Consider the following 12249-nt stretch of genomic DNA (forward strand, 5'->3'; position numbering starts at 1 on the left):
TTTTTTAAAAGAAATCGATGTTAACATAGGATCGTTAACATCGGTTTTCACAAAACCGATGTAACCTACGTCATGTTAACATCGGTTTTTTAAAAATCGATGTTAATAAACTGATCTTACTTACAAGTATGCCACTGCATTTGTGTTAACATCGGTTTTTTTAAAACGGATGTTAACAATTACATGTTAACATCGGTTTTTTTAAAAATCGATGTTAATAATCTGGTCTTAATTACAAGTATGCCACCGTGTTTGTGTTAACATCGGTTTTGCCGAAAACTGATGTTAACCTATCGATGTTAAATGTATAATTTTTAGTAGTGGTTTCTTCCTTATGGTAGTCTTTCCTTCCAGCAAAAGCCACATTTATCCACGAGTATTTCATGGTGGCCCTTAAAGTTTAACCGTGGTTGTCCCGACCCGCCTAGCCATTACTGGTAACATGCTCTAGTACCTTACACCACCACAACACCTAGGCGACTCGCTGTTGGAACTCCATGCATGAACTTACCCACCAGGAAAGACTATTGATACTAGGGATCCCATGTCCATGGATCCACTACCAACTCCATTATACTTGTCCGAACTGATCACCATGTCGAACCATCAATTTTGATATCATTTGTTAGAAAATTGAGAAGGGTAAGCACTAAGAAGAATTACACAAATGAGCTATGAGCAACTACACAAATTAATTTGACACCACACTTCAATCCAAAACCTATCAGGCTTATAAGGCTTTTTAATAAGCCTAAGCCTGATCTATTTAATTTAATAGGCTTTTAAAAAAGCCTGAGCCTACCATTTTAATTAAATAGGCCAGTTCAGACCAGGCTTTATGTAGACCAGGTCGTACGCCCTTGTAGGCCGGCCTGGCCTATTCCCACCCCTATTAATTGGTACAAAACCATGGGTAAATTGCACCTGTGGAGAAAATATCTTGAGTTTCAATGTGTGTCTGTACGTGCTTGTTCATTCCATTGAATTGAACCAGTGGAAAATGATGATTGCACGTCAATTTATTATATTTTTCTAAATTAATAAAATAAAAAGAAATAAAGTTCTTATTTCTTTTCTTTTATTAGAACCACTTATGCTTCAATCTCAATCCTCTCCTCTTATCCTTTAATATAATTCTTTTTCCTTGTAAAAAATATATCTACTATCTACTATCTTTCTACAAACAAGGTTCTGCCTTGCCATCTGTCCTAATGTGGTGCTCCGATTTTTCGCCCAAAAATGTCAACATCAACCTTTGGTGACGTGTTGGCCTAGCAAATTTTTACATTTATGCTTTTTTTTAATAAAAAAAATTAAATGAGTTACTCGATGTGTTACCCATTATCAAAAAACGTAATTAAATGAGTTACTCGATGCGGTTCCAATTATCTCCGTTCAGAATTTGAAAACGCACAATTATCTCAATTGATAAAAAACGCACATTCTCTCTCCATTGTTTCCCATTCTCATTCTCTCTCTCATTTCTTTTTTTCCTACCCGTTCTTCACTCTCTCTCATTCCACTGTAATTGAAGACAATGCTTTGGTGTTGTTGTTCTCCAAATGTTGGACGAGAATGAGGGAATCCATCACTCTCCTATTTTTTTGGCCGAAAAACCGAAAGGTTGTTGCTTGGTTTGCCCATGGTTTCTCTCCCGTGAGGAAAATCCAAAGGCCGGAGCTTTTTTGATTGGTTTGGTAGTTGTTTGCTTGGGTTGGCCGGAAAATGATTTTTTCTGGGTTCTTTTCAAAACTATTCTTCTGCATTTTCGTTTTCTGTTTGCTTGGTTTGGCCGAAAAACCCAAAGGCTCTTACTTGTTTGTTTTCTCTTCCGAGAGGAAAACCCAAAGGCCGAAACTTTTTGGCTTGGTTTGGCAGTTCTTTACTTGGGTTGGCTAGAAAATGATTTTTGGATTCTTTTCAATTCTCTCTTCTCCCTCAGTACTCTCTCCCCAATTGGTATCTTTTTGTTCTCTCTTCTCTGTTCTCCTCTATTCTTTTTCTTTTCTTTTTTTTTGAAAATGATCTTCTGCCATTTTTGCTACAAGAGTTGTTGCTGATTTTTTGCAACAATATGATTCACAGAACGGTCTGGAAGAATAAAAGTGTCATTTTTATCTATTTTTTCTCGTTTTTTTTGTCTAGTTTTTATCTTCTTTTTTTTTGTTATTGATTCTTCTTCGCTTTTTGTTTCTCCTCTATTTTTTTTTTTTTTTTAAATGATCTTCTATCATTTTTGCTACAAGAGTTGTTGCTGATTTTTTGCAACAATATGATTCACATAGCGGTCTTGAAGAATAAAGGTAACATTTTTATCTATTTTTTTCTGTTTTTTTATGTCTAATTTTTTGTGGTCTGATTTTTTCTGGTTTGATTTTCGGCGGTGCCGAAGGTTACAACACTTTGCCCATGCAAGGGTTGCAATAATAGGATTCACAGGGTGGTATTGAAGAATAAAGTTGTCATTTTTATCTTTTTTTCCCCTTTTTTTTGTCTAATTTTTTGAGGTCTTGATGTTTTCCATATGAGAAATCAAGATTTCCACGGTGATAGTCTTTGGGGACTCCTCCGTTAATGCCAACTCGAGGTTACTACTCTGTTCTTTTTCGTTTTTTTAGAATATTATCTTCTGTCATTTTTGCTACAAGAGTTGTTGCTGATTTTTTGCAACAATATGATTCATAGGGCGGTCTTGAAGAATAAAGGTTGCATTTTTATCTAATTTTTTGTGGTATGATTTTGTGTGGTTTGATGGCTAACAGATGTGTTTATGGCTTTTCTTATAGTTGAGGATTCTAATGGGGCAATAGATCAAGAGGAGTTGAAAAAGTGTACGTTCAGTGGTGTTCTAATGGCTAACAATTGTGTTTATGGCTTTTCAGCGGTGTTCGTTCATCTCCACTTTTCTTCAACATCATCTTTCTGTTTGTTTTCATTTTTATATTTTTTACAATTGTTCGATTCTTTTGACGTTCCAGGGAGATCGATCGATTGATACCATCCCTTTGATTTTCCAATGTAATCATTGTCAATTTATTAATGTTTAATTAATAAGCATATTTTTTTCGTATTTTTGTTAATTTTCATTTCAAATGACAAATAAAGAAACTGTCACCCAAAGCGTTATCTGAAATATATTAGTTGTAATTTTAAAGATTTTTCCTCCACATTTTATGTTTATTGTGTCTATAGAATTGAAACTCAGATCTTGCAACATTTTAAAATTTCTAATTTGAATTTGAATTACTGTATCATTAAGGTTAATATAAAATACTTTAATTGTTATTATTAATTTATTTATTCAATTATTAACATGTAATTTGAATTATTATATCATTAAGGTTAATATATAATACTTTAACTGTTATTATTAATTTATTTATTCAATTAGTAACATGTAATCAATTAAAAATTTATTTAATTTATTCAATGTTGATGCTAATAGTAATAGTAAACATATTATTCCGATTGAAATGGATTTATAAGATCAGAATGTGAAGAACACTTAAATAGTTGAACCCAATCTAGGAAAAAAGTGAATGAGCACTAAATGGTCGAATGCTCATTTCTGAGTTCTAGCACTCAACTGCTATATTTATTTAATGTTGTACTCTACCAAAAAATCATTTTTCAAATGGGATTGAAATTATGGAGGCAAAATTTAAGATGTTATGCTAATGTTAGTAATAATTCACCATTCTTATGACTTTACAAAGGGTTTTACAATAGAAAATTAACTTTTTTTATTAGAAAAAAAACAACATTGTCTACCGTCCATCATAATAAAATAAATAATTAATAAAAATAATTTAAAAATATCAAAGCTAAAAAATTAACTTTTAAAATTTAATTTATTCAAACAAAACACGAGAGATGTAAGGATTTATTATCAAATTCGTCATCAAAATAATTCAAATTCGTAAATGTCAATCAACATTTATTAATTTTTTATCTTTTGCATTTAATTTGCTTCCGTTTCCCTTGAATGAATGATTCTTAGGCTATTTAGATTTTGCTGAGCTTTCACTACAATTTCTGGATTTCCAAAGATCATATTTTTAATTTATATTCATTTTCTATATTTGTTTCAACGATTATTGATGGATTTGCATTTTAAATCAAATGACCGAAATCAATTTGCATGAGAATAAATAATTATCAATATCAATACATTTAGTCATCATTATAATAAATTAATTTTATTTTTAAATTTAAATGTTAACATAACATTAATGTTTCAAACGAAAAATAAATAAATAATTAATAAATATAGTTTAAAAATGTTAAAGATAAAAATTAAACTATTACAGTTTAATTTATTCAAATAAAACACGGGAGATGTTTGGATTTGTTATTAAATTCGTCATCAAAATAAATTAAATTCGTCAATGTCAATCAGCATTTTTTTTTATCTTTTGCGTTTAATTTGCTTCAGTTTCCCTTGAATGAATATTTCTTGGGCTGTTTGGATTTTGTTGAGCTTTCACTTCAATTTCTGGATTTCAAAAGATCATATTTTTAATTTATATTCATTTTCTATATTTGTTTCAACTATTATTGATGAATTTGCTTTTTAAATTAAACTAGACTTTTGCTCGTGCCGATGCACAGACTCATACTCCTATTTGTAGGAAAAGTAGCATAAAGTAAGAATTTTAAGCTAACCTAATACTTTAGTGGGAGTGATATAATAACATGCATTCATCAGTTGCCTTGGTTTTGTCATGCTGCAACATAAAGAAATAAATGTATTATATATTTAATGTTTGTATAATTCAATATTGACATGTTGAATAAATAATTATCAATATCAGTACATTCCGGTTTTGATATGATTTTTTTTTCCTTTCTACGTGTGGCCAGTTTAAAATTTCTAATTTAAATTTGAATTATTGTATCATTAAGGTTAATATATAATACTTTAACTGTTATTATTAATTTCTTTATTCAATTATTACCATGTAATCAATTAATATTTATTTAAATTATTTTTTAAATTATTTTAATTGTTATTGTATCAAATCATCTTAACATACAATGATTCAACATCTAAAAAATAATGAATTTTGTTACATTTGTTAGCATATAATAATTGATTACTATATATAACAATTTATTAAATATTAATATACACGTAATTAATTGTTGAATCATCTTATGATATTTTTGTCATTATTACATTTGATTTATTGTATAATTAAATTCAATATAATAATATGTTACTATGAATATAAAAAAATTAATTGTATTTATTATTTATTATTTGGAATCAATCAAAATTAAAACATTATTGGTTGTATTCGTTATTTATTATTTTGAATCAATCAAATTATTTAAATTAATTAATTATAATTGAATTATTTACAGAATTAACATGAGGTTATCACATGTCATCTTCCCATTAAAAACTCTACTGGGACAGACTTTGGCACATATACGATTATATTACATCACTCCCACTAAAGCATATTCATATAAATTTACCACTTTTTTGGTTAGTATTGTTGTATAAAGTAGCAATGTCCAGCACGTTAAATGGGATGAGGAAGAGGACGAAGTTGACTCCACTTGAAGAGCTCTTTAATTATTTATGTTTGTTTTATTTTTATATATTATGGTTGTAACTTAATTACCTACGGGTAATGGATAATTTTTTTTTAACTTTCTGTTGAACATTGTTAACAAAACTACAAATATTATTATCTTATATTCTATGTTTGTGGATTCAATTTTTCTATGACATATTTATTATTTTGTTATATTCAATGTTTGTTGTTTCCAAATAATAGGGGCTGGGCTTTTGACAAAAGTCGGCACTTTAGTGAAAGTGGTTGTTCAGCTTTGCAGAACCAAGAGACAATGAAATGTAGAGCTTCATTTACTTGAAGTACATGTAAGTTATCTTTCTTTGTCTACTATGTGATTTTTATGTACTTAGAGTATACATTTACTATTGCAGACCATTGATCCAACGACAACACTCAGTAGTGTTTTCCTCTATGCAGATTAAAGTTGTGGAGTCAAGTTTATTGTTTGGGATCAGAGACTCTGATTGAAGATGGAACCTCATACATTTTTTATATAATTGTTTGTTCGTCAATATGTTATGTGTGTCTGTTATAGTACTTTGAATTGTAATTTCATTACCAGTGTTATCATATTACTATATATATGGTTATTTATTATTTTCTTAAATATACAAATTAATTTTTTAGAAATGTTCTTAAATATTAGTAATATCTAACATTTAAGAAATCTCAAATATGAGTGTGAGCCCGTGCATCGGCACGGGCAAAAGTCTAGTGCATTTTAAAATATCCATCTCTTTTTTCATAAATACTTAAGACTATATTACAATCTTTCTTTTCTTTTAGAAAAAGCAACATTAAAATTTTCTACCAAAACTTCCATTGAACTCATAACCCTCTTTGTTGATCTCCTTTTCTTTTCTTTAGTACGTTATTCATTGTATATACTACTTCCTTAATTTTTTTTTCTAATATAAATATATCTCATGGCAAACAAAAAGGATAAACTATAGATTGAATACTTTAATATTGTTTTTCATTAAAATTAAAATTTCAATCTTTAGAATTTACATACCAAAACTCAATATTAAAGTCGGTTAAACTATCGGGGTAAATTTTTAATTTTGACTTTACAATGTTAAAGATACATGTGTCATTTTCTTTTACTTTATCGAAGATAGATTGTGTTTAAGCTTATAAAATTACTATTAATGCTAAAGTCCTCTCTTTAATTATTTAACATATTTGCATATTTAAAAATTAATTTTTAAATATCTCATTAAACTGGAACAATAATAATATTAGTTAAAGAGACATGTTGGACTATGAATGAGGGAACCCGTCCACGATAATGCTCACCAGAAATGAAGACAGCTCTGCCACGGCCTCCGACCAAACCCACCGTCAAATTTTCGACCACTACGCGTCCAACACATTCATCCCCAACCACTTCCTACACGCGCCAATGCACTCCACCGCCACCACTGTCGCGACAACCACCGTAGATTTCACCCACAGCCACTTCAACCCGCAACCCCACCACCATAACCAGATGAACCACCACCAACATCACCACGCCTTCTTTGACCCACGCGCCTTCCATGACGCGTCGAACACCTCCTACCCCCACCCCCTTCCATGCTTTCACTTGACCCATTGCCTCACGTCAACACTATCGACTTGTCGGGTCTGGGCCTAGAAACGGGCCCGAGCCCTACAGACTTCTCCTTGTCCCCAAGTCTGAAGAAGTCGGTTGGCCCATGGACTTTGTCGGCTCACGAATTGGACTCAATATGGGAGGACGAACTTACTTCTCGTCCTCTGAGGATGACTTCGTGAGCCGGCTCTACCGTCGGTCTAGGCCCGTCGAACCCGGTTCAACTATCTTGTCGAACTCGCCACGGTGTCAGGCCGAGGGATGCAATGCTGATCTGTCGCAAGCCAAGCACTATCACCACCGCCACAAGGTGTGCGAGTTTCACTCCAAAGCCGCCACTATCATCGCCGCCGGCTTAACTCAACGATTATGCCAGTAATGCAGTAGGTTGTGCTGGTGCTAGTTTGTTCCTCACCGTTGAAAATTGCATCAATCATTGAGTTCAACTCCCTCAAGGGCGCTTTCATCTTTTTACACACCTACCTTTGGTTCTTGTCGTATAGCTATTTTATTTCACTTTGAACACAAAAAACACAATACTGACTAACCGGTTGAATTTTCAGTTTAAATTAAATGTTCATTAAATTGAAAGCCTTTTCAAATGACAGAAAGATCCTTAATTTTGATGACTATTTTTGGCTGAATTATCAATGCAAACATGCAGTTGCACAACACAATGTTGTTTTTTTTTTTCCACGAAAAATGTTACACCACATTTTTTTGAACACATGCAGTTGCACTCCATTCCTAGACATGCAATTTTCTAGCTTGCTCTACCAAGTTCTAAGGCTTTAAAGCATTTTCCAATGCTAAAAATCCTAACTATACATACAAATGGGTGATCAAGCCACAAGCATGTAAAAAAAAGCATAGATAGAAGCAATGAACACATAAAAACAATATTAAATAGATAGTGAAAGAATATTACATCAAGGGTTCAGCAAAACTTCCCAACCAAGAGGCTTAGCCTTCCATTACAAGAAATAGGCTCTCAATACAAGGAAGAACATAGTTTAGTGAAAGAAAATGGCAAAGAAGGGTTGAGGATGTTTCCTTCAACCTCTAAAACCCTAATCTCACTCCTCTAACCTAAGCTCTCTTAGAAGTTTGATTTCTGTCGCTTCAGCTTCTCCCTATGCTCTATTTTTCGACTCCTCTTTTACTTTCCGCCAACTTTAGTGTTTTAAAGGCTCCTTGGACGTTTCAGCTTTTGAAGGCTTGCTTATACAATCTTTTTACTAAATCCTTTTTAGATAGTTTTCAAATGTGTTTCAAATTGACATGCCTAAGTTTTTTTGCCAAATCCATCTCTCATCTTCTCTAGAAAGCAAACACAATACATTTTGTTTACTTAGATCTATCAAATTAATCTCATATAGATAGTTGTGTTGTCTGGTAGAAAAGGACTTGCATCTTATGTCTTAACTATACACTGGTCTTTGTTGAATGACACAATATAACCACTGTCGCAAAATTGACTTATGCTCAATAGGTTATAATTCAGACCTTCAACATATAAGACATTGTCTACGAAGGCTAGAGAAGGAATACCAATTTTACCTATACTTGTGATCTTCTCTTTACACATGCCTCCAAAGACAAATACTCCTCCTTCATTTGGCTTTAGGTTGAGCAACATAGACCTTTCCTCCGTCATCTGTCATGAGCAGTCACTGTCCAGGTACTAGCTTAAATCCTATCTTTTTCCTACCAAGATGTGTTCACTTGGAGGCTACGGATACCTAACGTGACCAGAGGTGTGGATCACTTTCTTAGGTATATCTATTATGCGCAGATGCTTGATTTTTTGCTTTTGTGTAGTTTTCAGTACTTTTGCTTATGTGTATATTTAGTCATCTATCTTGTTTTCAGATACAATTGTACCTAGGGGTTATACTTATTATTTTACCCAGGGAAAACACTTATGCATATTTATATATTTCGAATTTCGGATATATTTCATTTTTGTTATTCCACTTTAATTATATGAGTAGTAGGCTTCTAAGCGAAACTACGCTATGCTTTCTTTTCGAAAATATGAATGAGTCATTTTATTTATTACGCGATATCAACTTTAGAAAGTAACTAATGAAATGTTTTAAAAATTCACTAAAATTTGAGTTCATGTTTTCCTCCATTTTACATAATTGTGAAATTAAATGGATTAACACATTTTACAAAATAAAGAAATAAAATAATTAAGGTATAATTACAATCTTAAAAATTAGGGTATTACAAATTAATTTTTGAATTTTAAGCATAAATTATAAAAGGAAAGTAATTGGGTTACAAGGGAGTGTTAACCTCACATGGGATAAGATGTCTAAGAAGACAAGGAAAGTTGCTAAAAGAGTATTGGGCAAATTAAAAGGTTTTGGTTTGAGAGATAAGGAATCTTGCTAGTGGGATGAAGAGGTTCAAGATAAGGTTAAAAACAAAAAAAAAAACAAAAAAAATGCTTTAAAATCTTGCAATGGTGCAATAATGCTGAAAATTGGTTAGGAATGAGACAAAAAATGTAATAAGTGAAACACAATCAATTTAATTTTTAATTGTGTTAAATAACATTGTATCATTCATATAATCAACCATACGTGGTAAAATAAGAATTTATTGTTGTTACTATAATATGCTCGAGTCTATTAAAAGAAGAAAATAAACAATGTAAAACTTATAAGTTATATCTCATGCAGATAGTGAAGTTACTAAAAAAGGCCAATGATTTTTGTTTGTTTTTCTAAATTTATGTATTTGATTAACATTATAACACACACACACACATATAAGTTACCAAAAATATTTATATAAACTATTAATTTTATTTTAATTTCTTAAATAATTTTTCTAATAAAAATTTAAAATATAGTTTAAAATGACTTTATTTGTAAAATATTAATAAAATATATATTCAACGTTAAATTAACAAAATATCAACCAAAAAGTTTATCTCGATGGCGGAAACGGCACGATGGTGGTGGACACGGTCTCAATGGCGGCAATGGAAGCGGAGGATGGTGACGGCACGGCGCAAAACGGAGAACAAAGGAAGAAGAGGAAGAACGTGGGCTGTTGCAGCGAATGGATGAAACACATGGGGTTTATAAGATTTAAGTGAAGGGCATTTTTACCACTTCACTTAAATGAAGGGCGCACAAGCAATGGTGCTAGATGCACCTAGCAACGCCCATTAGATATTAACACAACAATGACATAGCTCATGAGACAAGTAAAGAAGGGCTGGAGTTAGGCTTTCTTGAATATAAGGTAAGCCCAATTTCTTTTATGGACCATATAGGTATGTCGCTTGACCCAATTTTGCGTTTTTCGGCTCTGTGTAAAGGGGTGGAGCTAGAAAAATTAAAAGGTTATGGGTAAATTATTAGCATGATTTTGAAAACAAATAATAATAATGAATTAATGATAATGATGATGACTATGATGGGGGAGTTTTCTTGTTTCTTCTTTATATACACTCGGAAGTTAGATATTAATTTTAAAAAATCAATATTGAAAGAATTGATGTTAAGAAAATATTTTAGGTAGATAATTAAGTATAATTGTTTTTTTAAGTATAAAAACACACACATCTAAAAGAAACTTCAGTTTTATACCGGGAATTAATTTTATTTAAAGAATATAAGCTTTTAACCATACTAGTGAGTTACTGTGTAATCAAAATTTGCCACGAATGTGATTTTGGAATGTCTAAAGTATTGACTAAACATCAAATAGAACTCATTTATTTGGTTGTTTTCCTTTTTCTGGGAAAGTTGTACAAGGATTCCCTCTACTTTGTAATCTTTTATGGTTTCTCACGTGTAGAATAAGTTCGTTCTTATGTACCCAAAAAGAAGAAAAAAAAATGTTTTAGCATTTCATTGATCTAATTAAGACATGCATTAACAAAATCTTAAGCATGGGCACTTCATTCCCATATCGGGTATAGGAAGACATTGGATTCGTCGTATCGAAATTAATTAAAAAAAAACGTTTACTAAACTTAGATATGATTCTAATTAAACTAAATGCAGTTTGAGATTTAGCTATGTTCACGTACTTGTATTTCATTTTTTTTCTAAAATGATAACTTTTTAGTTGAAAGTAGTATTTTTTTTTCCTCCTTTCTGATTGGTGGCATTTGGTAGAAGAAAAGTTTTTAGTTTCACAAGAATTTAAAGTTGAGAATGTTAGTTTCTCATATTTGATATTAAAAAAAATCACATAAACATTGTTTCCTACAGGGTTTTTTTTTTAAGTTTTCATGATGAAAAAGAACACAATACCCCCTTTTACCCATTCAATATGATTATATAAAGTTTTGAAAATATTCTCTTGTTAAATGAGATAAATAATTAAATTTTAGAATAGGAGGTATTAATAAATATGCTTAGTATGGTTATTATAATTTTAAAAATAAAAACGTTTTTTAACATATATTTTACTAATTTTTTAATATATTAAACGCTATAATTTTAAATGTTTTTTGTTTTTTCTTCTTTAAAATTTTTCAAGGCATAAATATTATTATTGCGCATTCAAGAAAAATATTAGTAAAAATTGAAAAAAAAGGTCCAAAGTAGAGACTTTAAAATATGATGTTAAAAGTAAATAAAAAAATATTAATAATAAAAAATATACTTTATTATTTTAAAATTTATAAAAAAAAATTATTTTTACAACAAAACTTATCCAAACCTATAATTTGACTAAATCAATTTTCAAATATATCTTATTTTACATATAAAAATGTTATAATAAATTATTTATAAATTTATTATTTGTATAATCCATTTTATCATATATTAGCCTTATAAATTTCTATAAAAATCCATATAAATCACTTAGAATAAACTAGAATACTACAATTTAAATATTTTACATAAGAAAAATATTACATAATTTACATAGGAAATGAAAATTACACAAATTTTAATTATTACAGAACAATTTAATTATTTTTTTACCAAAAAATTTAATTAGTCTTATTAAAATTAAATATTTTCTCAAAATAGAATGTTAGTGTGAATCATAAATCATTACAAATTCACTTCATATTTACTTACC

General features: G+C 30.3%; 1 pseudogene; it reads left to right on the forward strand.

Moving 5' to 3' along the window:
• The first annotated feature begins 6843 nt into the window (after positions 1 to 6843).
• Positions 6844 to 7588, forward strand: LOC114389826 (annotated as a pseudogene).
• Positions 7589 to 12249: the final 4661 nt, after the last annotated feature.

This window comes from Glycine soja, chromosome 16 (genome assembly GCF_004193775.1).
Source record: "Glycine soja cultivar W05 chromosome 16, ASM419377v2, whole genome shotgun sequence".
In the NCBI taxonomy this organism is placed as follows: Eukaryota; Viridiplantae; Streptophyta; class Magnoliopsida; order Fabales; family Fabaceae; genus Glycine; species Glycine soja.